Genomic DNA, 27585 nt, shown 5'->3' on the forward strand with positions numbered 1-27585 from the left:
ATGGCAGTGTAGCTATTATTACCTTGTTTTCAACATAAACAATATTTTTGATATATTAAAAACAATCTTGTTGAAACACTGAAAGAGTTGAAAATAATATTGATATAAACAATAACAGTACTGAAAATAATACTACCAATGTAGAAGATGTTCATAATGTATTGTTGAATTTACAAAAAAAAAAAAAGCAGGTTACAAAACACTATGGGTATAGTAGGAATTCATTCTGATTAAAAAGAAGTTAAGCATGCATTGTGTATGAACATGTGTGCACTTAGAAAAAAACACAAAATATACAGTATTTCCAAATACCCTAGCAAAGATAATCTCCAGGCAGCATGAGCCAAGTGCTATTTATCTTCTTCCTTATATCTTTCATTATCGTCTTTATTTCTTCGCTAGGAGCATATCTTTTGTTACAAAAAGCTCTCACTAAAGCTATTTTTGTTTCTATTTTGGGTACAAATATATCTACATGCACTAGATTTCTACTGCGAGAAATGCCATCAGACTGATCCTATGTAGCTGAAAAACAAGAAGGTCAAGACTGCCTCTCCTAACAAATCTCTTAATAGGACTTTCACTCCATGTTACCTTCAGATAGTTTACTAAATAGAAAAAAGCACAGTAAGAGTCTGAGAAAATCATGAAATGGTAAAACCGTGTCATAACCCTTGAAGGAGAACCAATAAAAATCAATTCTGTAAAATGTGAGGTTTATTATTGCAGTGTTAATTAAAAAACATTTTCCACGAGTTTTACATTAATCGCAAGAGGAACAGGTAAAAGGAGGACATACTATACTCACTGAGCCAAAAGGTCCCAAATGATCACTTCTCCTCCCCACAAGAGCATGTGTGTGTGTATATATATATAACATATACATATATATATGTGTGTGTATATATGTGTGTATGTGTGTGTGTGTGTGTGTGTGTGTATGTATCATCCAACAAAAATTTATTGAGCCCCAAGAGGAGCCAATGTTAGTGCTAATTACCCAGGACACAGAAGTAAACAAGATGGACAGGAACTCTTTCCCTGGTCCTGACTTCACCAGCTCCTTCTCATTGTTTAGTTCTCAGCTCCAAGTATGCCCTTTGGAGAGGTCTTCCTTTGTGACAAATAAAGTTGTGCCCAGTCCAGCCATTCCCTAAAATATTGGTTTCCTTGTATCACTCTCTGCACTGATCTTTATTTGTTGGCTGGTTGACTGACGGATTTACTAACTGCCCATCACCCCAACTGGAAAGTAAACATGAAAGTGGGGCCTTTGCCCACTGAATTCATCTGCAGGCACATTCCATGTATACAGCACTTTCTAGTTCCTTTATGGAGGTTCTGATTCTAAGTCTGGAGTGGGGTCCAAAGATCTGAATCTTTAACAAATACTCCAAGAGACTCTCATACTCAGGGCAAATGTGCAAAGTGCCGGATTTTACACAAACCCAAGTCTTAATTTTCATCCACTAATCCAAAAATCTGATGACCATCCACTAAGAGAATGGGTTCTTAGGGATCCTTCTGTTGGAAAGGAAAAGTCTTTAATTCTGATAGACTCTGTAGAGTCATGTGAAATGTAATTTGGTAATACTGAATGGGATAGACCTATAGGAAATTATGAAAAACCATTACCAGTCAGGCTTCTATTCAAGAAAAAATATTTGGTAAAGTACAACCTAATAACTTATTATAATGGATCAACTGTGCCATCAGAAAAAGAAAAAAAAAATATTTGGAAACATATTCCTAGTCAGCATTGAGCAAATCTGCAAAGTTTGATAGAAGGAATACGAGGAAATGGGTGGCTTATGTATACAGCAAAGTAAAGTAGGAGGACCTATGTAGAATATGTGTAAAAGATAACACTGGAAGGATGGAATGCAAGCTGGTGCAGCCACTGTGGAAAACAGTATGGAGGTTCCTCAAAAAACTAAAAATAGAACTACCCTACGACCGACCCAGCAATTCCACTACTAGGTATTTATCCAAGGGATACAGGTGTGCTGTTTCGAAGGGGCATATGCACCCTAATATTTATAGCAGCACTATCAACAATAGCTAAAGTATGGAAAGAGCCCAAATGTCCATCGATGGATGAATAGATAAAGAAGGTGTGGTATATATATACAATGGAGTATTACTCGGCAATCAAAAAGAATGAAATCTTGCCATTTGCAACTATGTGGATGGAACCGGAGGGTATTACGCTAAGCGAAATTAGAGAAAAACAAATATCATATGACTTCACTCATATGAGGACTTTAAGACACAGAACAGATGCACACAAGGGAAGGGAAGCAAAAAGAATATAAAAACAGGGAGGGGAACAAAACACAAAAGACTCTTAAATACAGAGAACAAACAGAGGGTTGCTGGAGGGGTTGTGGGGGGGGGATGGGCTAAATGGGTAAGGGGCATTAAGGAATCTACTCCTGAAATCATTGTTACACTATATGCTAACTAACTTGGATGTAAATTAAAAAAAAAATAATTTTTTTTAAATGTTGGGAAATCACTTAAAGGGAACAAAGTCACTAGTAAATGCCAAATGGAAACAGAAAAAAAAAAAAGATAACACTGAAAGGAAAGACAGACACTGTAAGAAGTACACGCAGATGTCATTAAGGTATCCTGTAAGAATCTGGAAATGAGAGAAAAATACTTGCTCTTGGAGTTAAGCCCTAAACCAAAGTCACCTTAAAGAGATAATATGGTCCTTGGACCTGCAACACCTTTACTGAAATCTGACTGAAAGTGGTAACATCTCAGGAGAAAGAATGTCGCCAGAGCCAGGGATGTCCAGAAGTACCTTATGCAATTCCTAGGCAGAAAAGTTCCTGGTCAAGCTCAGTCTGTTCTTGTGGCTGGGAGGTCTCTAATGTTCTGATTCTGTGCAAAAGGCAACCTCTGAGTGTAACTGGACTTGCCAGGTATTAAGTATCTGAACCTCTTGGTAATTAAAAGAGAGGACCGACCACAGGGGGCAAGGAAGGAAGCAATCCGTAGTGACACTTATGCTTTGTTTATATTCTTGCCTCTGTCACCTTTACTGCCTGTTGACCTCCTCCTTATTCTTTCAAGTCCAGCTCATTTGTCACCTGCTCTTCACAGCTTTCCCCAGACACTCCCCACAGGCTGAGTCAGATGTTCCCCATTCCATGTTTCCATGGTACTTTCCACATGCTTATTGTCAAATCAGACACCATGAACGGTTTGTCCCTCCATGGCCAGCTAGACTGAGAGCACCTGAAGGGCAGAAATGCTGCCACAGTCACCTTGGATTTCCGACACCTGATCGGGACTGGATGCTTAGTAGGTGCTCAATTTTCAAGCAAGCAAGCAAGGAGAATTGGAATGTCACAGACAGTAACCAGAGGTGACATAAGAGAAAATTAAATATTCTCTCTGCTGGGTTTTCACTTAGAATGACTCAGCCCCATGTACTGGTTTCAGACAGAACATATCTCAGGCAATCAGCCCTGATCACGTTTCTGTGCCATCAAGGTAAGCTCAAGGTTACAGCACCTCAGGAGACCCTCCTTATGAATTTACTCAATAGCCTTTTCCCAAACTGTGCAAGTTTGTTGGCTGGAATTGACAATAAACTTTGCCAGGAGCACAACTGATATATGTGGCTTTGAATTACTCTTAAAAGCCCATTTCACCCATATATAGTTGGTTACTTTGTAGGTAATTATTGCTAGGCTTACTGCAATTTGATTTGCAGTGATGTTTCATTGATTCATTCTTGACCAGTTATACCCTTTTTACCCTTGCTAATGTGTGAAATAACTCCCAATAGTCTCCACCCAAAGTGTGAGCCTTGCCTTGCCTAAGGCCCCCCCAACTCCCACAAAGGGGTTAGAGGTGCATCTGTTTCTTCTGGTTATTTCTTCAAGACCCTTCCTTCACTCCTTTCCCACAATTCCATATACCTCTTACACTCTGTGTTTGAAAATAAACTAAGTTAAACCTTAAAACATAGAATTTCTTACTCTATTTACCCTGTATAATGTATGTACACAGACGTATGCGTATACATGCACACTTTAAGTACATACACTTGTTTTATGTTATATATGAATATTTAATTTAGAGTTGGTAAGATAAAAATCTTTTTTGCTGGTAAAAATTTCCTTTAGAGAAAGACTGAACATTCCAGGCCATTGGGTGGGAACAGAGTTCCCTCTTAAGACAGTGAAAATTAGACTTAGTTTATCTAACTTTATCCTGGAAAGCAAGCAGCAAACTTAAATGTGAGGACCGTCTGTGCTAACAATGCAGTATCACCTAACCAGTCTTCACACTCTCCTATGGACGAGGATGATGATTGTGGTTCCAATCTGTGTGGCCAATCATAAATGTGCTTCCTCCCCATCTAAGAACACTTATACAAGATGCTAATGTTCTTTTTTTTTTTTTTTTTTCAGGGTAAAACAGAAAAAAAAAAGATCTGTGTAGGGCATGGCTATAATTTTATATAGGATTTTTGAGACGCTGTCTTTAATAGCTCTTCTCTTTCCTTTCTTGTGTCTTCCTGTAATCATTAACACGTTTATTCATTTCAGCAGTAAGAGTTAAGCAAATAAGATGCAGTTCCTGCTCTTGAAGTGTTTGCTCTCTAGTATGGCAAAAAGGGCACGCAGATAAAAATAATTACCATTAAGGCAGTAAATGACACACAGCAAATGAATGGAATGGGGAGATGATACAGGAACTCAGAGAAGAAATCCCCACATGTTGGGGTGATTGAAGACCTGATGGAGAGAAGAGGACTCAAGGGGTGCATCATGGAAATGCAGGAATTATTAGAGAGGAAGAACACTCTTCATTTGTCCCCCAGCCCCTGGCTAAATGCCTAGTATATAAATACACCAAACACCTTTGAGATCAGGCACCTTGGTGCTGTTAAGAACAGAAAGCTGAGACAACTCCCAGTGTGCATCTCACCCAAAGGAACTGTAAGCCATGTTATCATCACAGGTACCTGGAAAGCTAAGGACTCCTTTTCTGAATTGGGATGGTTTATTATAACCTAGAACAGAGGAATCTGCGGCTCTTCTTATAGTTCATGTTTTTCCGCATTTGGGTTGATCCAACTCATAGAAGTCACATAAGCCACATTACGTCATTGTTGAAAGAATCCTCTGTTTAAAAAGCTACTTTTACTATCCTAGTAATCAAATGAGATTAGTAAGTCCAAATGTGTAAACAACAATCAATTTATAGACTGTTAATCAGTGAAGAAGAAACATCTAAATCACATATAGATAATGAGAAAGATCGCTCAAAGTTTAGAGGACTCCTTGAATTAGACCGTCTCTTTACAAACCAAACACCCTAAATTCAATAAAGGGCAAATAAAAAAGTCCAGAATACCGTCTCACTCCAGCTATGGAACTAAAAGCATCATGATATTCAAATAACACAAATGCCATTTTTATCCCTTAGTCACCCCCAGGAAAAACATTAAATGCTTCCTCTTTCAACATACCTTTTTATTTTACTGAAACAAATGTGTTTATTATTGTGTACAATGACTACTCGGTATTGTTACCTAATGATACACATATACTGAAGGATTTAGTAGTTTGGTAAACTTGGATAATCTACTTAAATTTAAGCCTTGCTTCCTCATCTGTAAAACAGAGGCAATAAAATCCCCATCATGATGTTGGTGAGGCCCAAGTGAAAGAACGAATATAAGGCCTTTCAGTGCAGCATTTGGCACAGGGTCATTGTCATGATCATTATCTCTTATTATTGCTCTAGGAAAGACCTTTTGGGATCTAATATTTGGAAAATCCACAATGGCACTGGTCAGAGGGATAATATGAATGTGTTTTCACATCTTGGCCTCTAGAGACAGACTGCTGGGTTCAAATCCAAGACCTACCACTTGCTTTTAGGTACCCTTGGGCACTTGTCATGAAACTTATTTAACCCACTTATACCTTAGCTCCCTTACTTGTAACAAAGATAATAAGAATACCACCTCTTCTGGTTGCCCTAAGGGCCAAATGACTGATTACACATGAAGTATACAGGTAAGTGCTTGGCATAGAGTGAGACTCGATGTGCTGGCCATCCTTGTACCGACCCTCTTCTCCAGGTTTAAAGATGGTCAAAATCAAACTCAAGAGTCTCAGAAGAGTGAAAAAGATACTAAGGTAGCAGAGTTATAGGAGATGCAAGAGTCCTGTTCTTCCCTAAGTAATCCCAGAGGATTTTAAAATAAAGTGAGTCTTGGGGTGCCTGGGTGGCTCAGGCAGTTGGGCATCTGACTTCGGCTCAGGTCATGATCTCATGGTCTGTGATTTCGAGCCCCATGTTGGACTCTGTGCTGTTAGCTCAGAGCCTGGAGCTGCTTCAGATTCTGTGTTTCCCTCTCTCTCTGCCTCCGCTCTCAAAAATAATCATTAGGAAAATAAATAAGGATGTGGGGCACCTGGGTGGCTCAGTTGGTTGAATGTCCGACTTCAGCTCAGATCATGATCTCACGGTCTGTGGGTTCGAGCCCTACATCGGGCTCTGTGCCGACAGCTCAGAGCCTGGAGCCTGCTTTGGATTCTGTGTCTCCCTCTCTCTCTGCCCCTCCCCTGCTCATGCTCTCTCTCTCTCTCTCTCAAAAATAAGTAAACATTTAAAAATAAATAAATATAAATAAATAAATACATTAATTAATTAATTACGTTAACTGTCTGATGACTTTGGCTTAGGTCATGATCTCAGGGTATGTGATCCCACATCAGGCTTTGTGCTGACAGCTCAAAGCCTAGAGCCTGCTTCAGATTCTGTGTCTCCCTTCTCTCTCTGCCCCTGCTCCACTCATGCTCTGTCCCTCTCTGTCTCAAAAATAAACATTAAAAAAATAATAAAATATAAAAGGTTTAAAAAAATAATAAATTAATTAACTCATTAAATAAAGTGAGTTCTTTAGAACATAGCTGTACAGAAAGAACCAAGTGAAAAAGACGTGAATGGCAGGAGTAGCATGCTGAGCCCTAACTATTCAGCATATTTCTATTATGGCACCAGCAATGCTGCAAATATTTGTTTTCATTTTCATGCCCATTGTCTTTACTGGACTATATATTTAAGCCAATTTACTTTTGTGTCCCTAGTTCTTAGCAGAGTGCCTGACGTGAAGTGGGCACTGAGTATTTATTAATGAGTGAATGATCAAATAAGTGGATACAAGAATGGTGTAAACATACATGTGGATATTTGCCCAAGTAGAAGAAGACGACCTTTTTTTTCTTTAATTTTTTTTTTTTTTTACTTGGGTATAGGTGACACAAAATATTCCATTAGTTTCATGTGTACAACACAGTCCTTCTAAAATCGAAGACAAGAAGCAACAAGTGTTGGTGAGGATGTGGAGACAAAGGAACCCTCGTGCGCTGCTGGTGGGAATGCAAATTGGTAGAGCCACTCTGGAAAACAGTACGGAGGTTCCTCACGAAGACTTTTCAATACAAAAAGAGCCAAACTGGACTCCTAGATCACTAAGAGGGAGCCAATAGCAAGTGAGAAGATAAATGAACAGGAGTAACGTTCCCGTATCCTGGAACCCCAATTTCACCGTTCCTAGTTTTGACTGTATGGAGGTTTTATTATGAATCATCTTGTTTGCTTGGCGATTCTAATTAGCCCATCCTGAGATAATGGATTTCATAGACCCTTTGGCAAGATGGTTTTGTTTTTTTGCAAATGATACATATCCATGCAAGTAAAGTAGTTAATGCTTGTGCGTACTTCAAATGAGATCAAGTTATTCTCCCATACCTATGAAAAAATCTCATCAGTAGGTAAACCTAATAAAAATTTTTCGTAGAGTCACAGACTCTGAGACTTGCAAGAATTCTTAAAGTGGGTCTATCTAGCTTCCTATGTAGTGAAAGACTCCCTAAGTAACACCAGACATGAGGGTCACCTAATACTTACCTAACACTTCCAACAAGAGGGAGCTCCTCGCCTCAGTGCACTAGACAGCCAGCTCCATTGGAGAACCGCTCGAATTTTTATAATGTTCCTCCAAAAATAAGTTAAAATATCCTTTTTGTAACTTTTACCCTTGACCCTAGCTTAACTTCCAAACCTCTGAAATATAATTTTGTTTCCAGCTAACAATTCTTAAAATATTTTAAGATAACAGTTCTGTCCCCCTTGCTTCTCTTTATTTGATGACACTCCCCCAATTCCTTCATCTGTTATGGATCCTTCAAAACCCCAGTCACCTTCCTACAGGTGGGACTACACTGACAATAGTCCTCTCCAAATGTGATGTCTTAGACTGGCATTATGGCACCCCCGTGGACTTACTTGTATCCAGAGAAAGCATACAATTTCTTCTCTAACCGGATTTTTCACATTCGATTAATATGCCTATGGCCATATTCCCCTTTGGGCAACCACACAGCGTGATGTCCTCTACATGATGGCATTTCTGGTCAGTAAAAACCCTTGGGTCTTTTTCCTTTTTTCCCCAAACATGCACTATTTTTTTTAAAGGAGGTCTTCCTTACCTCTGTGGCTGTGTAGTTGCAAACAATGTGTGCATGTATGTGTTTTATTTAAACCTAATGACCAGATCTATTCTTATAAAATGTTGTTCTTGCTTGTTTGGGCGTATCATTCTACTCTGCTGACAGCTATTTAAATCTGGAATCTCTTTCCTAACATATTAGTTATTCTTCCCTCTTTTTTCCAGGTATGCAAGTAATGTTTTTTTTATATCTTCTCTAAGTCATTGCTACTTTGCTAGGGATACATAGACCAAGTGCAAGAATTCTGGCAGTCCTTGAGATCCTTGCCAGGTTGATATCAATCCTGACTTTTAATCCCCAGGCTTGAAGGCCTTCTTGACATCCACATACATACCACCTACAACATTCTCTTTATCTACTCACCTGGCAACCTTCTTACAAAATGTACATTGGGTTAATTTGTTATTTAATTTATGTGGATCTTATGAATACTACTTTTTTTTTCCCTTAAAAATCCATTCTACAATTTGCTGGGCATATGATTCTTCATCAAACAGTAAAACAGTCAAGCAATATAAATTCATGACTTATTTTCTGAATTCATACAAAATCACTCACATTTATAAAATATTAAAAAATCTCCAACCATGGTCCAAAAATGAAATTTAAAGTTCACAACTGTTGTATCTTTTTTTTTTACATATACATTGCATCCTGGGAATTAATAATAACATTTCATTTTCAATCACCATAATAGCTTACATGGTACTTTATTTTTCTTAAAGTAATCTCTACACCCAGTATAGGGCTTGAACCCACAACCCCAAGGTCAAGAGTCGTGTACTCCACCTACTAAGCCAACCCGGCACCACACTTACATGGTACTTTAAAACCACACATCTCAAAATTAACAGCCATTTCTGTGCTTTCTAATGGCCTCATTTTATAGATGAGAAAACTGAAACACAGATAGGTTAAGTAAACCTTATTAGCAAATAATATAATTAAGGCTCACCTACCCTGCAAATTAAAATACCTATATTCTTAAGAAAAAGGTAATCCTAGGGGCGCCTGGGTGGCTCAGTCAGTTAAGCATCCGACTTCGGCTCAGGTCATGATCTTACGGTTTGTGTTCGAGCCCTGCATCTGGCTCTGTGCTGACAGCTCAGAGCCTGGAGCCTGCTTCGGATTCTGTGTCTCCCTCTCTCTCTCTGCCCCTCCCCAACTTGTGCTCTGTCTCTCTCTGTCTCTCAAAAATAAATAAATGTTAAAAAAATTTTTTTTAATAAAAAAATAAAAAGATAATTCTATCACTGAAAGAAAAACACTCTATCCGTTATTAATTTAAAAACTCACTTTAGGGGCACCTGGGTGGCTCAGCCGGTTAAGTGTCCGACTTCAGCTCAGGTCATGATCTCACAGTTTGTGAGTTCAAGCCCCATGTCGGGCTCTGTGCTGACAGCTCAGAACCTGGAGCCTGCTGCGAATTCTGTGTCCCCCTCTCCCTCTGCCCCTCCCCCACTCATGCTCTGTCTCCCTCTCTCTCTCAAAAAGAAATAAACATCAAAAAAAATTTTTTTTAACTCACTTTATATGAACACAGCACTTCAGTTATTTAAAGAAAGACAGAAAATTCCCCTAGGCTGATTTACATAGTCAGCAGATGTGCTTCCCTGAAGATTCTGAGCTAGGTTAGGGCCAGCAAAGAGAACCTGGGGTCCTTTCCCATTCTAGGAAAAAAACAAGGTGACATTAATTCTGATGGAGTCAACAGAAAATATGTGAAATGCCAAACTTAGGCAGGAGTTTGTCACTGTGAAACATGGCAATATGATTCATTAGTAAAGTCGCTATTACATATATATCACACACACACACACACCTCATATTAGTCAACTGTCATGGAAAAGGGAATACTAACAGTTGTAATCAGATATGGAAACAGGAGGGTAGTGAGGCTTTACATACCACATTTTTGCTGGGCCACAGTAAAATCGAAGGTTAGAAACTTGCATTCCTATTTGCACAAGAACTAGGATGAAAAGAATATTATTTGGAGCTAGAAGAAAAATGATTCAGAAATGGTATCCTTACAATACATGTAATTTTGTGCTATCATGTTTCTTTGTGAAATACCATCCTGGAATGGGTGAACAAGATGGCCTCTAAGGTCCCCCCTGATATAATATGATGTGATTTTGTAAAATCTCCCTAGAACACCAGAGCTCTGTAAAACACAGGTCTAATACATACTGGGGTATAAAGAGCATCAGGCCAACTCCCGGAGAAAAAAGTTGTACTCATCTCCCTCCAGTGCAGACTCTGGAGGCCAGGAGACAAGATGGGGATCCTTGGAGCAAAAGGGATCTCTGGATAAGGATCACTGTTGCCACCAAACCTGTGCCAACAGTCTGGTTATTAGCCTCTCTGCAGGAATGCTAAGAAATCTGTGCCACCCAGTGTTGACGTCAGGTCTCCCATGGATTCCTCTGTACATCATCTTCTTTCACTGTAAATTCCACCATCTCTTGTGGTCCCATTCTCAATGATTCCAGACTCTGTGCTCATATATACAGGTTACATGATCTGAGCTACAGGTAACAGGATCGCTTTCCTCTCGGTTGTCCAGGACAGAAATTTGGGTGTCATCCCTGACTTCCCTCTCTCATAGAACACATGGCAACAGTCACCAAGTATTGTCAGTTCTGCCTCATTCATGTCCCTTATTCCATTAATTTCTTTCCAAACATCCAACCCGCCTCTTAGATCACCAGCATCTGTAGCTTGGATTAATATAATAACCTTCCAAATGGCCTTCCAGTCTTTACCCCCTCTAATTCATTCTCCAAAATGTGGTCAGCAATCTGAATATAATGCAAGTCTGATGAAGCCACTTCCTGCTTAAAAGTCTTCAGGACAAGTCCAAAGTACATAGCCTGACACGTAGGTCCTTCATGACCTCACCCTGACTGACCTCCCACACTCCTTGCTCCTCTGACCCTTTACTCTGCCCTCTGTGTTATTTGCAGTGCCCTGAGCTGGCCATGCTGTCTTTCATTTCTGGGTCTTTGTCCTCGCAACTTCCTCTGCCTTCAACACACTTCACAGATCCACAGCCCAGTTCTTCACAAAATTCCACAGCTTCCAGCACTTGGCTTACTAAAAATAGCAGCTTACATTCAATGTGAGGGGTTCTGTTAAAAAACATTTTTATGCATTTAGTTATTTAATCTTCGCATCAACCTTCTGAGGTAGGTATTATCATGTTCCCCTTTTATAGAGCTTGCACAATCTCTCAAAGCTGTGTTATGTACTTCTAAGTGCTCCCCGAGCCCCCTGCATTGATCATAAAACTTACTATTATGTATTTCCCCAATTTTCTGTACCACAGACTACAGGTCCTAAAGGAAAAAGACACGTCTGATTTTTAGTGGTCTCCTAGATGAAGCTCAGTAAATGTCTGCCAAACTAATAAATGATGACAATCCTCAGCAATATGGTATATGGGTTGGGAATACATTCTAGAAGCAACTTGCCTGCATTCAAATTTCAGCTCTTACAATTACTAACTGTGTGACCTTGAGTAAGTTGTTTAACTGCTCTGTCTAGAATGGGGATAATGATAACATATACTTCATATAAGAGTTAAATAAGTTAATATCTGTAGAGTGCTTCGATGAGTTCCTGGCACATGTAATGATCATATAAGTGTTTGCCATTATTAGCATTCATGTTAATGAAGGGCCTAAAACCACTTGTAAAATGGAATGAATATCATTAGCTCAATTTTCCAGGCAAGAGGAGCTGACTAAGATCAAGTGACAATCCTCAAATATATGCTAGCTCTAAACTTAAATATCATCATCCAAAGACTTGTTACAATGTGTCAGAGACACAGAGCTGAAGGATTCCTTACAAAACAAACCATCAGTAAGCTTTTAAAAAACAGTAATGACAACAGTACATGAGTGAGTATTCTCCTAACCAAGTCTAAAGAGAAAATGATCCAGAACTTTCAGAGCATACCACTTTATTATAGAAAGGATAAACTCCTACATGGGAGGGCCAAATCTAGAAGAAAGTTACAAGGAAATGTTTCATAAGACTAACAGGACCGTCTCAGATTTGTGAGAATGTTTAGGACCAAAGAAACTCTGTTTTATGGAGAAAATTCCCGGAACAAATTACTTGCTGACAGTGAAAAAACTTGCATCCTCAGACTTTGACTTTGGGATTTAGTTGTGTGCTCTTAAAAGAAAAGCCGATGTCTTTTTAAAACAAAAAATTCTAAGAAAAGATAGAACCGAAGGAATACACATCGTGACAGGATTTTGTGAAACAATTAGAGTATTGCATTCCTTGTTAGGAACATTGTCTCTGTTCCGAGATTACTGAAATGAAGGCCCCATTTGCTGAAAACAGTGGCTAGTTTCCACCAAAGGAGACACAGAAATGGAGAAAAGTTTTATTTAGAGTTGGCCCTTTACTGAGCAATCCAAAGCCTCGGTCCCCACGTCTGTAACCCATTTAAATGCTCACAGGAATTTCCTAGTGAAGAAACAGCAACCAGAACTTTTACTCTAACGTTATCCCCTAGTTCTGAGCAGCAATCCACCCTTTGGCAATGATTGGCAATGAAAATAGTAAAGTATTCATTGAAGTTCATTATCTTTTCTTTCTAAATCACATGTGAAAAGTGAATTCCTAAAACTCCATTTCCCATATTTGTGACAGACATTAAATCCAACTTAAAAAACAGCAAAATCATGAACACTTTTATTTGCCTGAGAGGTTTGCAAGAACAGCCAATGGTACCTCATGACAAATGTTTGTTTTACTTATTGGTTTAATTTTTAAATGTTTGAGACAAAACCCCATTACGACTAAAAATCTGGAGAACCCCTGGATTTCACTGAAGAGGAATTTGTCCTTTAGTGGAAAAGAAAAATAGATGAAGCCACAATGAGATTCTAGAAAATTTTCAATGCCTCTGTCAATCTCCAAGCTTACACCTCTACACTATGATGTCATTGGGTGTGCATGGCTTCATGCTGTGGGATTAAAATGGACACCAGTAAGCAGATTCCCTCTGTTCTGGTGACTGCTTCTGGCTGCACACCCCTCTCAATTATTCTCTTGGTCTCTCTCTATTTAAGTATCACATCCGTTGTCTCTCACTGTCTTTGTCTGTCTCTCTGTCATACACACTCACCCTCCAGCCACATGGCTCTGCAGGTGAGGCTCCTGGAATATCTGATTCTACTCTGGACCAAAATTAGTTCCTCTGAAGCACCAGATCCATAAAGGGCCAATTAAAATCCCCTTCCTAGACAGCATCTTCTGGCCAGCGGTGAATGGTCTAAAGGTTGGCATCTGATTCCAGGCTGGGGCCACTGAGTCCCTTCCTAGAAAATTTGTAAAGGCGATTAAGACAGTGACCTTGACATATACATGGCTGCCATGTTTTGTACATTATAAACAGAAGTAGCGGCAGGGGTGGGGTAAAGAAAAGCAGTTTGCAGAAGGAGGTAAGACTAAAATCAACACGTAGGAGAAACTAAGATGAAAAATGAATAGACTTTCCTGGATAGCACAGGGCTTTTCAACCTCTGGTTCCAGGCTTTTCCTTGGGCATGTTTATCTACACACCCTAGGGTTCTATGACCTTTTGTTCTTCTTTTTCACCTAAACGACAAGAGTTGGTTCCTGTTTTTATAATCAAAAGTATAGTTAATACACGAATGGAACTCCAAATTTAAGTACAGGGCCCCAAACTGAAAAAGATATAGTTTCTTCCAGATATGTCACAGCCACCACCATCAGATCAATCGTTTGCTGTAATTTTAGAGTCTTAGACAAAAGAAGTACAATCCACGGTCAAAAGCCAAAAAGTTCCCAGAGAGTTTAGAAACAGAAAAACAAAAAACAGAAACAAAAACATAGTGCGTGGCTACTCATGTGCTTTTAATGGCATAAATGAATTAGAAATCATTTGCCTTACATCTCCTTTAGCTTCATAAATTAGAACTTTGAAGAGATATATTAAAGAAATACACTTAAGTAGATGAGTTTTCACTTTGATAAAATGTACAATATTCATGCAGATTGTAAACCTCATCAGTCTGTTTATTCATAGCCCTCCTAAAAATTGTCATTAACAAAAATTATCTGTTAAAGTACTTATGACTCAGCACATTTTTTTCTTTATGTAGGTAAATGAGGGTAGATTTGGGAGTTCCTTTAGAAGCAGAAGATAATAATAACAGTCCTATGTTTGAATTTCAAGTTCAGTATCATATTTGGCATGGATTTCAAAGTCTTCCAGGGGTGCTGTTTTGTTCACAAGGAGGTTTTTCTTGTTTGAGCCCTCTTGCATAAGACTCTTGGAGGAGAGCAAAGAAAAAAAGATTCACTACATGTTGAGACATGAAGAAATTAGTGCACAGGAAACGTAAAACACCCAAGAAGCAACGCTTCAGTCTCTGTAAGCTGAACAGCAAGGCAGTTTCGTCCTTTCCTTACAAGATGAGGTCAAAAAGGGGGGACCAAGTGCTGAGGAGAACGTAAACTCCCATCTTGGGTCTTCACGTTGTGGAAATTAAGCCAAGCCTGGGTGGATGACAGGACCGAGCCCAAAGTTCAGTGCCTATGGAGGCCCTAGCCTGTAGAAAATTCTAACTATTTTTTCTGCCCTCACATTTAAAACCGCCTTCTTTTATCATGTCCTCTCTTCCCCTCCACACAGCTACTCCTCAGTCCCCTGGCCACTGCTCTCAGCCAATGCTGGGGTCCCTGAGTGGGAAGGAAGGTGGGTGGGGATCCACCCTCAGACACAGGAGGGAGCGGACACTTCTCTCTGTGACTGCCTTCCAACTAACTTAGTTTTAAATTATGATTTTTCTCTTCAGTTGCGTTAAGACACATTTAATAGTGAGCTGGGTTCTTAGGAAGCAAAGACGTAGGAAGAAGGACCCGTCAATCATGAGCGTGCTGGCCTAAGCTTCTCCACGCTGGAGGTGCTGTGGGCCTGGGTCATATGTTAATCAGTTTCACACAGGCGGTCTTCTTGCTAGGGAAAGAGGCTGTGTGGAGCTCCACATCTGCTAGACACTGGCAGAGACTTCGAAGGCTTTCAGGGGTTAAATTCTAGTCCACACTAACAGCACCACCCTCCTAAAGACATGTAAGCATTTCACCAGCTCATTCACTTGAACCTGGCCTTCTGCAAAGAAAGTAAGTAGCCCAGTTATCCTCTGGGGGCAGATCAAAAGTCAGTGAGGCTTGAGGCCATGGAATCTGCCAAATGACTCCTCTGTCAGGGCGTCTGCTCTTGCTGTCACCAGCCCTGCCTACGTGGAACTGTCCCCCATCATCACTGGGCTCACTGCATGTGGGTTTCGATTCAGGTGTCACATCAGCAGAGAAACTTCTAGGACCACCCAGCCTAAAGTAGCCTACCCTTCCCCTGTCTCTGCCCTGCCACTCTTTATCCCTTCCCCTGCTTTATTTTTCATCAGAGATCTTAACACTATTTGACATTACATTCTAATTCATCTGCTTATGGTTCACCCACATGAGCATGTAAACTCATGAAGGCAGGGACTTCGTCTTATTCATCTCTCTGTTCCCAGAACCTGAATGGAACCTGGCCCAAAACAGCCCTCAGTAAACACTATTTGAATGAAAGAATGAACGAATGGGAACGGAATATCTCAATTTCTAGCTTAATATATGTTCATCTCCCCGTCAGCTTTCATTTAGTCCCCTATGCTTTCTGTGCTTGGTTTCCTGACAAGGGTTGATGGATGGAGAGCTTCACCCTTTCAAATGTCTTGTGCTAAAGCAGAAATGCTTCATTTGAAGGTATATGAGTTATAAAAACCTGGTGTTGACAGAAAGCATAAGGAGAAAGACACCGCACTATGTGGTGGGGGGGGTGGGGGTGGTGTGGACTGAGATGATCTATTGGAGGACAATTGAGAAATATCTGACAAAATTTTAAAAGAGCCTTTTCTTGATTTACTAATTCTCGAATAATATAGTCCACAAAAACAGTATAGATGTACCCATAAGGATGCTCACTGCAGCATTAGTTGTGAGAATGGAAAATCAGAATAGACCATAAAATAATCAATAATTTGGTATGGAATACTATATACTCTTATACACTTGATGAAGGGAATTAGATATGTTGATACTGACATAAAAAAAAAATCCAAGATATATTGTCAAATGAAAAAAGCAAGCTGGCAAACTATTATAAATATTAACACATTTCTGTACATAAATCATGATTATGTGTGTGAGTACACACACACACACACACACACACTTATTTGCCAGGAAAGGGTCTATAACAAAACGACACATCAAAACTGTTAACAGTGGTTCTGACCTTCCTAAAAGAGAGGACTGAGGGCAACTTTTACCTTCTAAATCATAAGTTTCTATAATGTGTAAATTTCAGCAACCAGCAAGGACTACTTTCATTATCACAAAAATAATAAAGGCTTTAAACATATTTAAATTCTGGAGCCAAAGCACTTTAATATTTATAAAACTATTTACATTCTGAGCTCCAGTCTCGACATTCAGATTAACATGTTCTGTCACCTCTCTAGGCTTTATTTATTCCTGAGCCATAAAACGAGGCTAGGAATTTCTGTCCTGCCTGCTGCTTGGGGTTATTGGGTAGCTAAATCAAATTCACAGGGTGAGTTTTGAGAACATTTTGAAATTACCAAGTCAATTCAAGCAGCCGCTATGTATATTATTGTTGAAGCTCCTTGTTAGCATTGTTTTTCATTTACTCCTAAGAATACACTCTAGGAGGGATTTGTGTTAGGACTTTTACAGGTAAGGAAATTGGTAGAAAGAAATGAAATTTCTCCCTCGGACAGCCACCTTTAAACCTTCACTCTATCCCAGGAATTACCCAGACAGGAGATAGAGGAAAGGGCTCTGCAAACCATGATCCCTCCCAGATGAAAGGGACCGGAACAGTCAGGAGCAGGAACAGGCACCCCTGGAAACTACAAAATGAAATAAAACTGCCGTGAAAAAAACTGTATGCTCCTTATCCTGCAAATGTTTTGGTTCAAGGCCAATTAATCCCTTTAATTATGCTCCAGTAAATGCTTTTATATACCCCCAGCCATAATAGTTTAGGAAAACCTCTTCAAAATAAATAGTCAAGATTTTTAAAAAGAAGAAGAGAAAATGTAGGCTTTGCTAAAACAAACATGCCTTCACTTGGAGGAAAAATGAGGCTTTTAGAAAAAAGCAGGGATAGTGACTTTACCAAACTACAGAAAAAGATACTTCATTCACTAGGAAGTTTCTAAAAGTTTGCTTGTTATGGCCATGCTACCATTATATACAAACAAGCAGGCAGGACAACATATTCTACCAGTGCCATGCAGCCTTGGGTCTAAAAGTTATTTATTATCCTTGCCAAGGCTTCAAATAAGAGGGCTCATTTCTAAATAAGGTGGGTGGGACCCAATTTCCTCAGCCTCAAGCAAGCAAATTAAAAAAAAAAAAAATTAATGGTCATTTATTTTTGAGAGAGACAGAGTGCAAGCAGGGAGGGGCAGAGAGGGAGGGAGACACAGAATCTGAAGCAGGCTCCGGGCTCTGAGCTGTCAGCACAGAGCCTGACACGAGGCTCGAACTCAGGAACCATGAGATCATGACCTGAGCCGAAGTCATATGCTCAACCAACTGAGCCACCCGGGCGCCCCTTGGCAAGTAAATTTTAGTTCATCATCACAAAGTTCTATCAATTCCCCAGCACTAGCATGCATCTAGTAATATAATAAACGAATTCAAGATAGTAGGTTCACTGATCATCAAAGACTGTCAAAAAACATTCCCAGATAAATGTTCCTGTTTAAAAAAAAAAAGGCATTTTAAAGACGTTTCAGCTACATAACTGAACACTAGACTACTGATTACATTCTAGGTATTATTTTTTAAATAATAGTAATTCTTCTCTCTTCCTTGGAAACATCTAGAGATGTTCCACAGCAATAAAGACTTCTTTGCTTATCACTTGAGTCCTACTATGTGCAATGCCTCGTGCAATATAAACACAAATGAGTTGTAGCCGTCCCTGCTCTAAAATGAGTCGCCTAACACAGAGAATTAAGGTTAGAAAAGCTATGCCTTGTCTGCACTTCTTTGAAAGTTCCAGTCTTATTAGAGCATCTCAAAACATAATATGAACCCCGTGCAATCTTTCTTTTCAAGATACTGCCGCAACAGATTCCTGTGCCCAATTCCAACACTGATATTGAAGATGTGTCGCTGGAGCTAGTAAACCTTGTCATCAGGTTAATGTTAGAAGTCCTGTCTCCCCTCTCGTTTATAGCTACTTTTCTCTTCCTTCCTTCCTTCCTTCCTTCCTTCTTTTCCTTCCTTCCTTCTTTTCCTTCCTTCCTTCTTTTCCTTCCTTTCTTCCTCTTCCCTTTCTCTCTCTCTTCCTTGTTCCCCACTCCTTTCTTCCTTCCTTCTTTCCTCCCTCCTCCCTCTCCTTTCCTCCTTCCTTCCTTCCCTTTTCTTTCTTTCTCCCTTACTCGCTCCCCCTCCTTTCTTCCTTCTTTCTTTCCTCCCCCTCCTCCCCCTCTCCCCCTCCCTCCTCCCTCTCCTTTCCCTCCTCCCTCCCTCCTTCCTTTCTTCCTCCCTCCCCCCCTTCCTTCCTTTCTTTCATGATTTTCTCACATGAAGCACCCTCTAAAACATTTTTGGGCAAGATTTCATTCCATGCTTCCTCAGGAGTGCAATAATATTGGAAGCACAGTTTGCAGGTCATTCTGGGAGGTCAGTGAGAAGTCTCCTGGTGTTAATAGCTTGAGTAATATTGTTTTCTCCTTCAGACCACACCAGTAAATTGTTTTCATTACCCACAAAGGGACTGTTTGTGTCAGAGCAAATGAGATCTGATACAAATTCAAACTGGCTAATTTCAACCTAACAAAATAGTTTATTCCTAATAACTAAGAGAACAAGACAATGATAAAAAATTTATTTTTTCTTTATGATATAGAGGCAGGAGAGAGTATTAAATAGGTGGGTCCCCTCAGAGCAAATTATGCCACTACAGTGTGCTATCTGCAAATTTGAGGGAATACCCTGTAGTTTATTCTCCTAGAGACTGGGGCTTGGGGGTATTTTTCAAACGTTTTCTAAAAATGCTATTTTATGTTCTCTAGGAATATCAGAGATTCTGCTTTGGGTCTATTTCATTGAACTTCTTTTGTTTATGAACCACCCTTTTTTGTTGCTGTTGTTCTTTGGGTCATCCAAGTGTAAAGCTCTGAAGCTGGGTTCATCCGTTTTGCTGTTCCCCTCATGCCTGATATGCCTCACCTTCCTGAGCCATCTATCCTTTTAATGTGCTTTAAATCTATTTTTCCTGTTTTCTCACTGCCACCATAGTTACCGTTGCCTGTGAAGTGTTTCTGCACGGGACCTGGGTAGTTTCTTCCAAAACATGCAGGTCAAGCCTTCACCAGCAGACCACTAAGGCAGAAACTGATGCACGTGTGCAGGAGGGGAGGGAGAGCTTGTGTATGTGTTGAAAACATTGTCCGGGTGATCCTGCTACAACGCACCACGCTACCTCCTGAAACCTCATTTCTAGAATAGTCTGGGCCCTCTCTCTGCAGCCCTCCAAACCAAGCACTGGGAACCAGTTAGAGCCTACCTCTGATCAGGAAGACTCTGAGGAGCCCCCAGGCTCAGTTCGGCCACATTCCTGGTCTCTGCTTTATACTCTAGTCCCCTTAATTAGGTCTCCAAGGTAACCTGACCAGTACTCCAGATCTTCTGAGGCTAGGTCTCTCCCTGACTCCTCTCAGTCTCCCAGGGACCTGTGTCCCTCCAGAGGATGCATCCGCACCCATCCTGGTCCCCAGCCCGGTCCAGGTCAATGACCAGGTTCCCATTACCTGCAGTCAAGCTTCCCTGACTTCCAACCGCTGATTTCAAGGTGGCTTCCTGTAGCCGGTTGTTGGAGAAAGTGGCATCTGTTGTCTCCAGCTCTCTTGCCTGGATCCCAACCCTTCCTTGGTGGCTGCTGGCACTATTCTAGGGTGCTATTGTGCTGTCATATAGGACCTGCCACTTTACCCTGATCTGTCTGTGGCACTCCCTCAGCAATGCCTTTAACGGGAGGCACAGACCTTTGTGAGCCTGCCCAGATCCAGCCAGGTCCTTGCCTCTCCTGCACCATCCGACAGCCCTGGCCTCAGCCTGGCAGCCACCCCAGCCTTTCACCTGCCGCAGAGCTTGGACCAGTGCCAGCCTGAAGGGAACACGTGCTTTCCATGCAAATGTGGCAGCTCCCACCTGTACTACTTTCTGTCACCACCTTGTGACCCTTTCCTGGTCTGCAGGTGTTGGAGAAGCTCCATCCAGGGGACCGAGGGACCAGTGGGCCGGCTGTCCCCTTAGGTCTCTGCGTATCTATTTCCCATGTGAAGTGAATACCCAGAGAGCTCTCTAGGAAACTCAAGAGGAGCCCAGGGATTCTAGAGACCTTTATCTCCTGTGGAGACATTAGTGCTGTGAGCTTTGCATCCAAGCTTTCTCTTTCACTGGATAAAGGGTTGTCTCAGCCTACTGCTCCCCTGACCGATAACTATGGAACATCATTAATATACTCCGATATGGGGCGCCTGGGTGGCTCAGTCGGTTGGGCGTCTGACTTCGGCTCAGGTCACGATCTCGCGGTCCGTGGGTTCGAGCCCCGCGTCGGGCTCTGGGCTGATGGCTCGGAGCCTGGAGCCTGCTTCAGATTCTGTGTCTCCCTCTCTCTCTGCCCCTCCCCTGTTCATGCTTTGTCTCTCTCTGTCTCAAAAATAAATAAAACGTTAAAAAAAAAAAGTTAAAAAAAAATATACTCCAATATGTCTTCAAAGGACCTTAAGAGAATGAGGACTCTCTCACAGAACCCTTGGACCCTAGTCTACTCTCTTTTCTGTTGTCCAAGGCTGCCTCTGGCTCATGAGCCCCACATGTACTGACTCAGTTGTATTCTCTGAACGTCCAGTGTCTGGTCACACCAGTCTCTGAATGATCCAAGATGGCTGCTCTCTCTTGAGGCCCTGAAGCCTCTTGAGGTCCCTAAGTCCCCAGGGGGTAGCCCAAGGTGCTTCAGAGGGGCTGCAGAGCCAAGTCCAGAGAATGCCTCAGCTCAGGAGCCCCAAGTTTCTGCATGGATCCTGAAGACCACAGTCCCTCTACCCCACAATCACTGAGACCCCTATGTTACCTCCCGTTCCTAAACTCAAGGGAATTCAAAAAAGCCCTCAACTTAAGAACTTCCATACTGCTCCTGCGGGACCCTCAGGCTAGCACTGTCCTCCCCCTCAATGATATAAGTCCAGAATCAAGTGGCTGGTCCTTGGCATTGTCCCCCTTTGACCACATCCTGAGACTCCCCCAGTCAGAAGGGTCTATACAATCCCTTATTATATAAAGGCCAGCAAAGAAGAATCAGGAAGCCTAAAGATTCTCTAGGCTCATGTCAATGCTACCTCTCTAAAGTACAAGCTGCCTTAAAACAAAGGAACCAGGGGTACCTGCGTGGCTCATTCGGTTAAGCATCTGACTTCAGCTCAGGTCATGGTATCATGGCTCATGAGTTTGAGCTCTGAGCTGTCAGCACACAGCCTGGAGCCTGCTTCAGATTCTGTGTCTCCCTCTTTGCCCCTCTCCTGCTCACACTATGTCTCTCTCTCCTTCAAAAATAAATAAACATTTTTCAAAAAAAGGAACAATATTTCCTTCCAAGTTAGAGCACATGGAGGAGAGTCCAGTTATCACCCCATAAGTGAGCACTAGCCTCTTGTAGGACCACCTCTATGTCCTTCTGAGGTTCCATTCCATGCTACTGAAGAGAGAGTCTTAGCTTCTAAGCCACAGAGACTCAATTCGAGCCCACAATCACTTGCTTCTGCTATGCCGCCTCAGCATCCAGTAATGCCCCAGCCGCAGAGGACAGCACTGAACTCCTCTCAGAGGGCTTCACAAGTTTGCTGTGTGTCCCTGGAGTCATAGCAGGACATCCAAGTGGCCACACAGATACCAGAACTTTGCCACATGTTTCCAGCCAAAGTAAACTCGGTATTGGAGCCCAGAGCCCCCAAGAGGACATCAGGCCTAACCATAAGGAGTCCCAGGACCCAGGAGCTTGGAACACATCCTGGGAAGGAAAACACTGATATTCCACGGAGGAATTGTTCAAGTCACACAAAAAGTTCTGACCTTTCACATGAGGCCCATTTGTGGTATTCTTAAGTGAGCCCAGTCATGAAGGGGACTGTTCTGGATAAAACACTTAACAGGTCTTGTCTTGGACCCAGCTGACAACAGACACAGGTGGGTCCTTGCTTCACTGGTGAGTCTAGTTCTGAGAGCCCAGTAACATATGAGCTGTACATGCGAGCTCCTGGGACTGTCTCAGCCACACAGCCCGTCTACCTCCCTGTCGGTGCTGCAAGCTGGTGATAAGGAGCCTTGCCCTGGAAACAGGCACCTGACAAGGAAGCTTCTAAGAAAACACCTCTCACAGTTGAGGAGATAGATCGAGACAACACACAAGGCTGGCCCTCATAATCCTGGGGGAGGATAAATTCAATGAGACCTAAGTCTCTGCAAGTGGTCCTGGGCTAGTTAAGGTCAGGAGGTTATAGTCAGCAGCCGCGCTAGCCTGGTACGTGTGCGGCCTGCACAGTCACACACAGCCTGCGTTCACCAGGGCCCTGAGCTCTGTTTCAAGATCTGCTGTCTCCATCTTGAAATCCTTAGTAAGCTCACCTTTGAACTTGTTGTTTGTAAGTGACATTTGACAGGACAATAGAACATGAGTGTGAGCAGAGACGTCCAGAAGAAAGGAAAGAGCTTGAGATCTTAGTGCCCTTAAGGGGTACTTTTTTCCTGCCTTTTTAAAATAAGGGGCCCACGAATCGTGTAGCCAGTCCTGTCAGCAACCCTGAAGTAACAGCCTCCCAAGTCACCAGCTAACCCTCAAGGGACAGAATTAAAGCCATAATGACCATGTAGCTCTCTGGAGACTTCTCCACCTCTAATCCCATTTCTACCAAAGAAATCTCCTTTCAGGCCTTGAGTCACTCACTTAAGGTTTACTTGGTACCCTCTTCAAATGCCCCCAGCTCAAAAAGACCATTGGTAAGAACTAGGACACCAGGCGCCTGCATTCCAGAAAGCAAATCATGTCATGATACCACAGGATAAGAAGCATCCTAAGCAGCAGTAGGACCATCCCTGTGGTTATGACTAGGACAAGGACAGAGGCTGGGGCACCTGCTCAGGTCCTGTCCTAGGACCATCTGGTGAATATGTTTGTTAGATCACTATATAAACATTTGTTGAGTATCTACTGTGCACCAGGCACAACAGAAATGGAGACAGACACAGTCCTATCTTTGACAAGCTGAATCTAGTAAGAGATACGGGCATTCAGCAAATAAATTATAATGAAATGGGCTAAATATTTTTACACATATAAATAGTAAGCTGTAGAAGCACTGGATAATCAACTCTGAAAGAGTCAGAGAGTGTCCCAGAGGAGGATCTCAAAAGATAGACAGGAGTTTGCCATGCTAAAAATACCCAAGAGGGGCACCTCACTGGCTCAGCTGGTAAAGCATATGAGTCTCGATCTCAAGGTCATGGGTTTGAGCCCCATGTTGGGGGTAGAGATTACTTTAAAAATAAAAAGAAGGGAGGGTACCTGGGTGGCCAGTCCGTTAAAGCATCCAATTTTGGCTCAGGTCATGATCTCGCATTTGTAAGTTCAAGCCCCGCATTGAGCTCTGTACTGACAGCTCGGAGCCTGGAGCCAGCTTCAGATTCTGTGTCTCCCTCTCTCTCGGCCCCTCCCCTGCTCGTGCTCGCTTACTCTTTCTCTCTCTCAAAAATAATCATTTAAAATAATAAATAAATAAATAAATAAATAAATAAATAAATAAATAAAATAAAAAAGAAAAAATCAGAGGGGGGTCTATCTCTAGCACCCATATTAAAAAAAAAAAAAAAAAAAAAGAAAGAAGGAAAGAAAGAAATATTATCCAAAAGGAGCATCAAACAGACCTGTCCACCTGCAGAATGGTGAGAAGCTGGGCACAACAGAAGCCTGGGCTGTATGGGAGGGGGATGTTCAGAAAAGAAGGCTGGGACCAGAATTGTGAAAGTGGCCTCACAATTCCAGCCCAGGAATTTGGGCTTTATCTGGAATTTAAGAAGGGCCAAGAAAAGATTAAACAGAGTTCATTGTGCTTTTTTAGGATGATGCCTCAGCTGGTGGTATGTAGGAAGGCCTGGGGCAGGCAAAGCTGGGAGGAGAGAATCCTGGTAAGCAGGATGGTGAGGCTTAGTTTAAGGGGATGTAATAAGATCTGAGATACCACTCAGGCTGATTTGGTGACTAATGGGATCTAGATGGTGGGAAAGATGACCATACTAAGTGTTCCTGGTTGGAAGGCAAGGCAGATGGGACCTCCACCATAGACACGCAATACAACCCACGGAGCAGGTTTAGAGGGGAATGTGAAGTCTGAAGTGCCTGTGGGGCATCTGGGCGTGTGTGCGTGACCGGCAGCTGGAGACAGAGATTTGGATCTCCTGACAGAGGCCCCAAGGATGGAGACACAGCTTTGGGCGACATTCACGGAGAGGCGTTGGTCCATGCCACAGGAGGAAGGTCACCTTAAGAGAACTTGGGCAGCCACAGGGGACAGGAACAAGGGCATTTCAGGGATGGCCAAAGATGGGAGGGACTGGCAAGAGACAGAGATGGAACTGAAGGGGGAAGAAACCATCAACAGGTGGCATGAATCAGCTGTGCAATAAGGAGTTCCAGTCAGATCACTGAAACAGGCAGTTAGGAGGGCAATGGTGGCTTCATTGGCACAATCTTAATAGGGGCAAAGCTAGATTACCATAGTTTGAGGCGGTAAGAAAATTAGATAAGAAATGGAAGAAGAGAGGCAGTACAGTAGTTAAAAAGGACATGTAAGGTCAGGGGCTATAATTTAATGGTCAAATACACAGGAGAGCAAGAATTATGAGAATAGGCTCCTGGGGAGGCTGGGAGTAATGGGCTCTCGTAGAGAGCTAGAAGGTAAGAATGGAGGCCTTTGCAGGTTGGCTAAGACGGTGGAAGGAGGGGTAATAGGAGCATCTGTGTCAGGTGACTTCTATCTTCTTGGTTAGAGCCAGCAAGGAAGGTGAGGTCGGCTGGGAGCTGAGGAAGGGCAACGCTCAAATGCTTTAAGAAGTCTTAGTTTCCAGGATGAATTCCTGCCCCTGAATCTTGGTTTCCAGGATGGATCTCTGCTTCCTGCTTCCAAGTTTCTCTGACCTTGGCCATCTGCTTATTGGATCTCTGCCTCTTGCCAGATTTCCGCAAGCTCATGTTCCACTGGTCTGCTCCCCGTCTGCTCTCCTTGCTGGGCTTCCCCGGCTGTTCTTCCTGGCCGGTGTGCACTTACGTGGCTTGCTGCGGACAGCTGAACCATCCTACTCTGGAAGGGGCCAGCTCTGCCTTCCCTGTGGCTTCTGAGCTATACCACCCACAGAGCCTTCGGCCAATTCCAGCAATCTCCTAAATGATCTCTCCCTCTTCAACACTCTCCTATCTTTCTAAAACTCTGCATTTGGCAACTCCTACCTTCCTCTCAACCCATCAATGCCTTCAAGCCTCTTCAAGCGCTCTCCATTGCCAGATAAGGCAGTTTAGCTGTGGCCCGGGCCACAAATATAATTTGGCTTGTGGAGTCCTTTAACAAAAGTTGAAGTTGTCCCATTAGTCACAGGTGCCACCCCTCCCTAATGCCTTGTACCTACCCCAGGCCCAATCCTTGGACCAAAATCATCTTCCTGGCCTCTGTAGACATTTGACAATAAAGTCCACACCATCTTAAGATTCAAGGCCTTCCACTCTGACCCCAGTATGCCTCTCAAACCAGACTGTCATTACTATGCAAACCCCTTTTTCCAGAAATCAGTCTGCCCTGCTCTCCTTCCCACTCCTGGCCCCAGTATGGTTTCCCTGGAGACAAATACAGATATAGATATATAGATATAGGTATAGATATAGATCTAGATATATAGATATAGATGATATAGATATAGATATAGATATAGAGATATGCCTGTCTTCTATCCTGTCATTCCACTTATCTGCAATGCTTCACCCTCTCTTCTCCACCTGCCATACTGAGAGCTGTCTCAAAGCCTGCCTCTACAAGGAAGCCTCCACAGACCATCCAAACCCACATCAATTTTTGCCTGGGCTCCCTCATTTGGCCCTTTTGTATGTTTCTTTGTTCCTTAAGTTATCCTATTAGTTATCTTTTCTGGGGGTAACCTTCCTGTTTCCCCAGATCAGCCTATAAACAGGGTTCCCCTTAAGTCTTACATACAAAAGCCAACAGAGCAGATCTGCCTCTGTGTAATTTATCTCACACATGACCCAACTGTCGATTCATAAACCCTGGTCACCTCCTGACAACCATAAAATATCAGAGCAGGCACAAATTCGTAGTGCCTTTAGGGTAGAGGCCACGTTTTATAGTAGTATACTGCCTAAAACCCAGTAGGTACTTGGTAAATGTTCACAATGAGGAAATATAAAAACCAGAAATCTCTCCCTGTTCAGAAAATCAAAGGATAAAACAGGCCCTGTATTGGGCCATGAACTCTCTGACTTGATGAAAACAAACAACTCTTGGCATATATCATGGTAACACAGGCATCCAAGGACAGGTATATTTCACCAAGGCAAGAAGGGAGACCCATTAGAAGAAGCAGGAACTAGGAAGTCCAGAGTTCTGGCCATAATACTAGCAATGATTTATAAGGTGAACTTGGACATCTCTCAACAGACACTGATTCTTCAAGGTAACAGGGTCTTCCCTTGTCACACTCTGCAGTTATACCGACAATCTGGTGGTGAGGGAGAGTGGGTGGCTGGAACAGAGGGACAGCTGTCAGAGCAGATGGACGCGCTGCTCACCTGTGGTGTCCCCCAGCCAATACTTCTGGTTCACCTGCCCTTTATCCC

At 42.2% G+C, this 27585-nt stretch overlaps 1 protein-coding gene across 4 annotated transcripts in view; it reads right to left on the minus strand.

Annotated features, from left to right (window-relative positions):
* LPAR3 (lysophosphatidic acid receptor 3) overlaps nucleotides 1-27585 on the minus strand; it is a 99623-nt gene that overhangs the window by 14521 nt on the left and 57517 nt on the right. The window contains exon 1 of one of the 4 annotated variants that reach the window (XR_006206212.1): nucleotides 20444-20930. The exons of the other annotated variants lie outside the window; for them this stretch is intronic. The gene's annotated coding sequence lies outside the window, so the exon portion shown is untranslated. Of the gene's footprint in view, nucleotides 1-20443; nucleotides 20931-27585 lie in introns of those variants that run through there. 4 annotated transcript variants of the gene reach the window in all.

This window comes from Panthera leo, chromosome C1 (assembly GCF_018350215.1).
Source record: "Panthera leo isolate Ple1 chromosome C1, P.leo_Ple1_pat1.1, whole genome shotgun sequence".
In the NCBI taxonomy this organism is placed as follows: Eukaryota; Metazoa; Chordata; class Mammalia; order Carnivora; family Felidae; genus Panthera; species Panthera leo.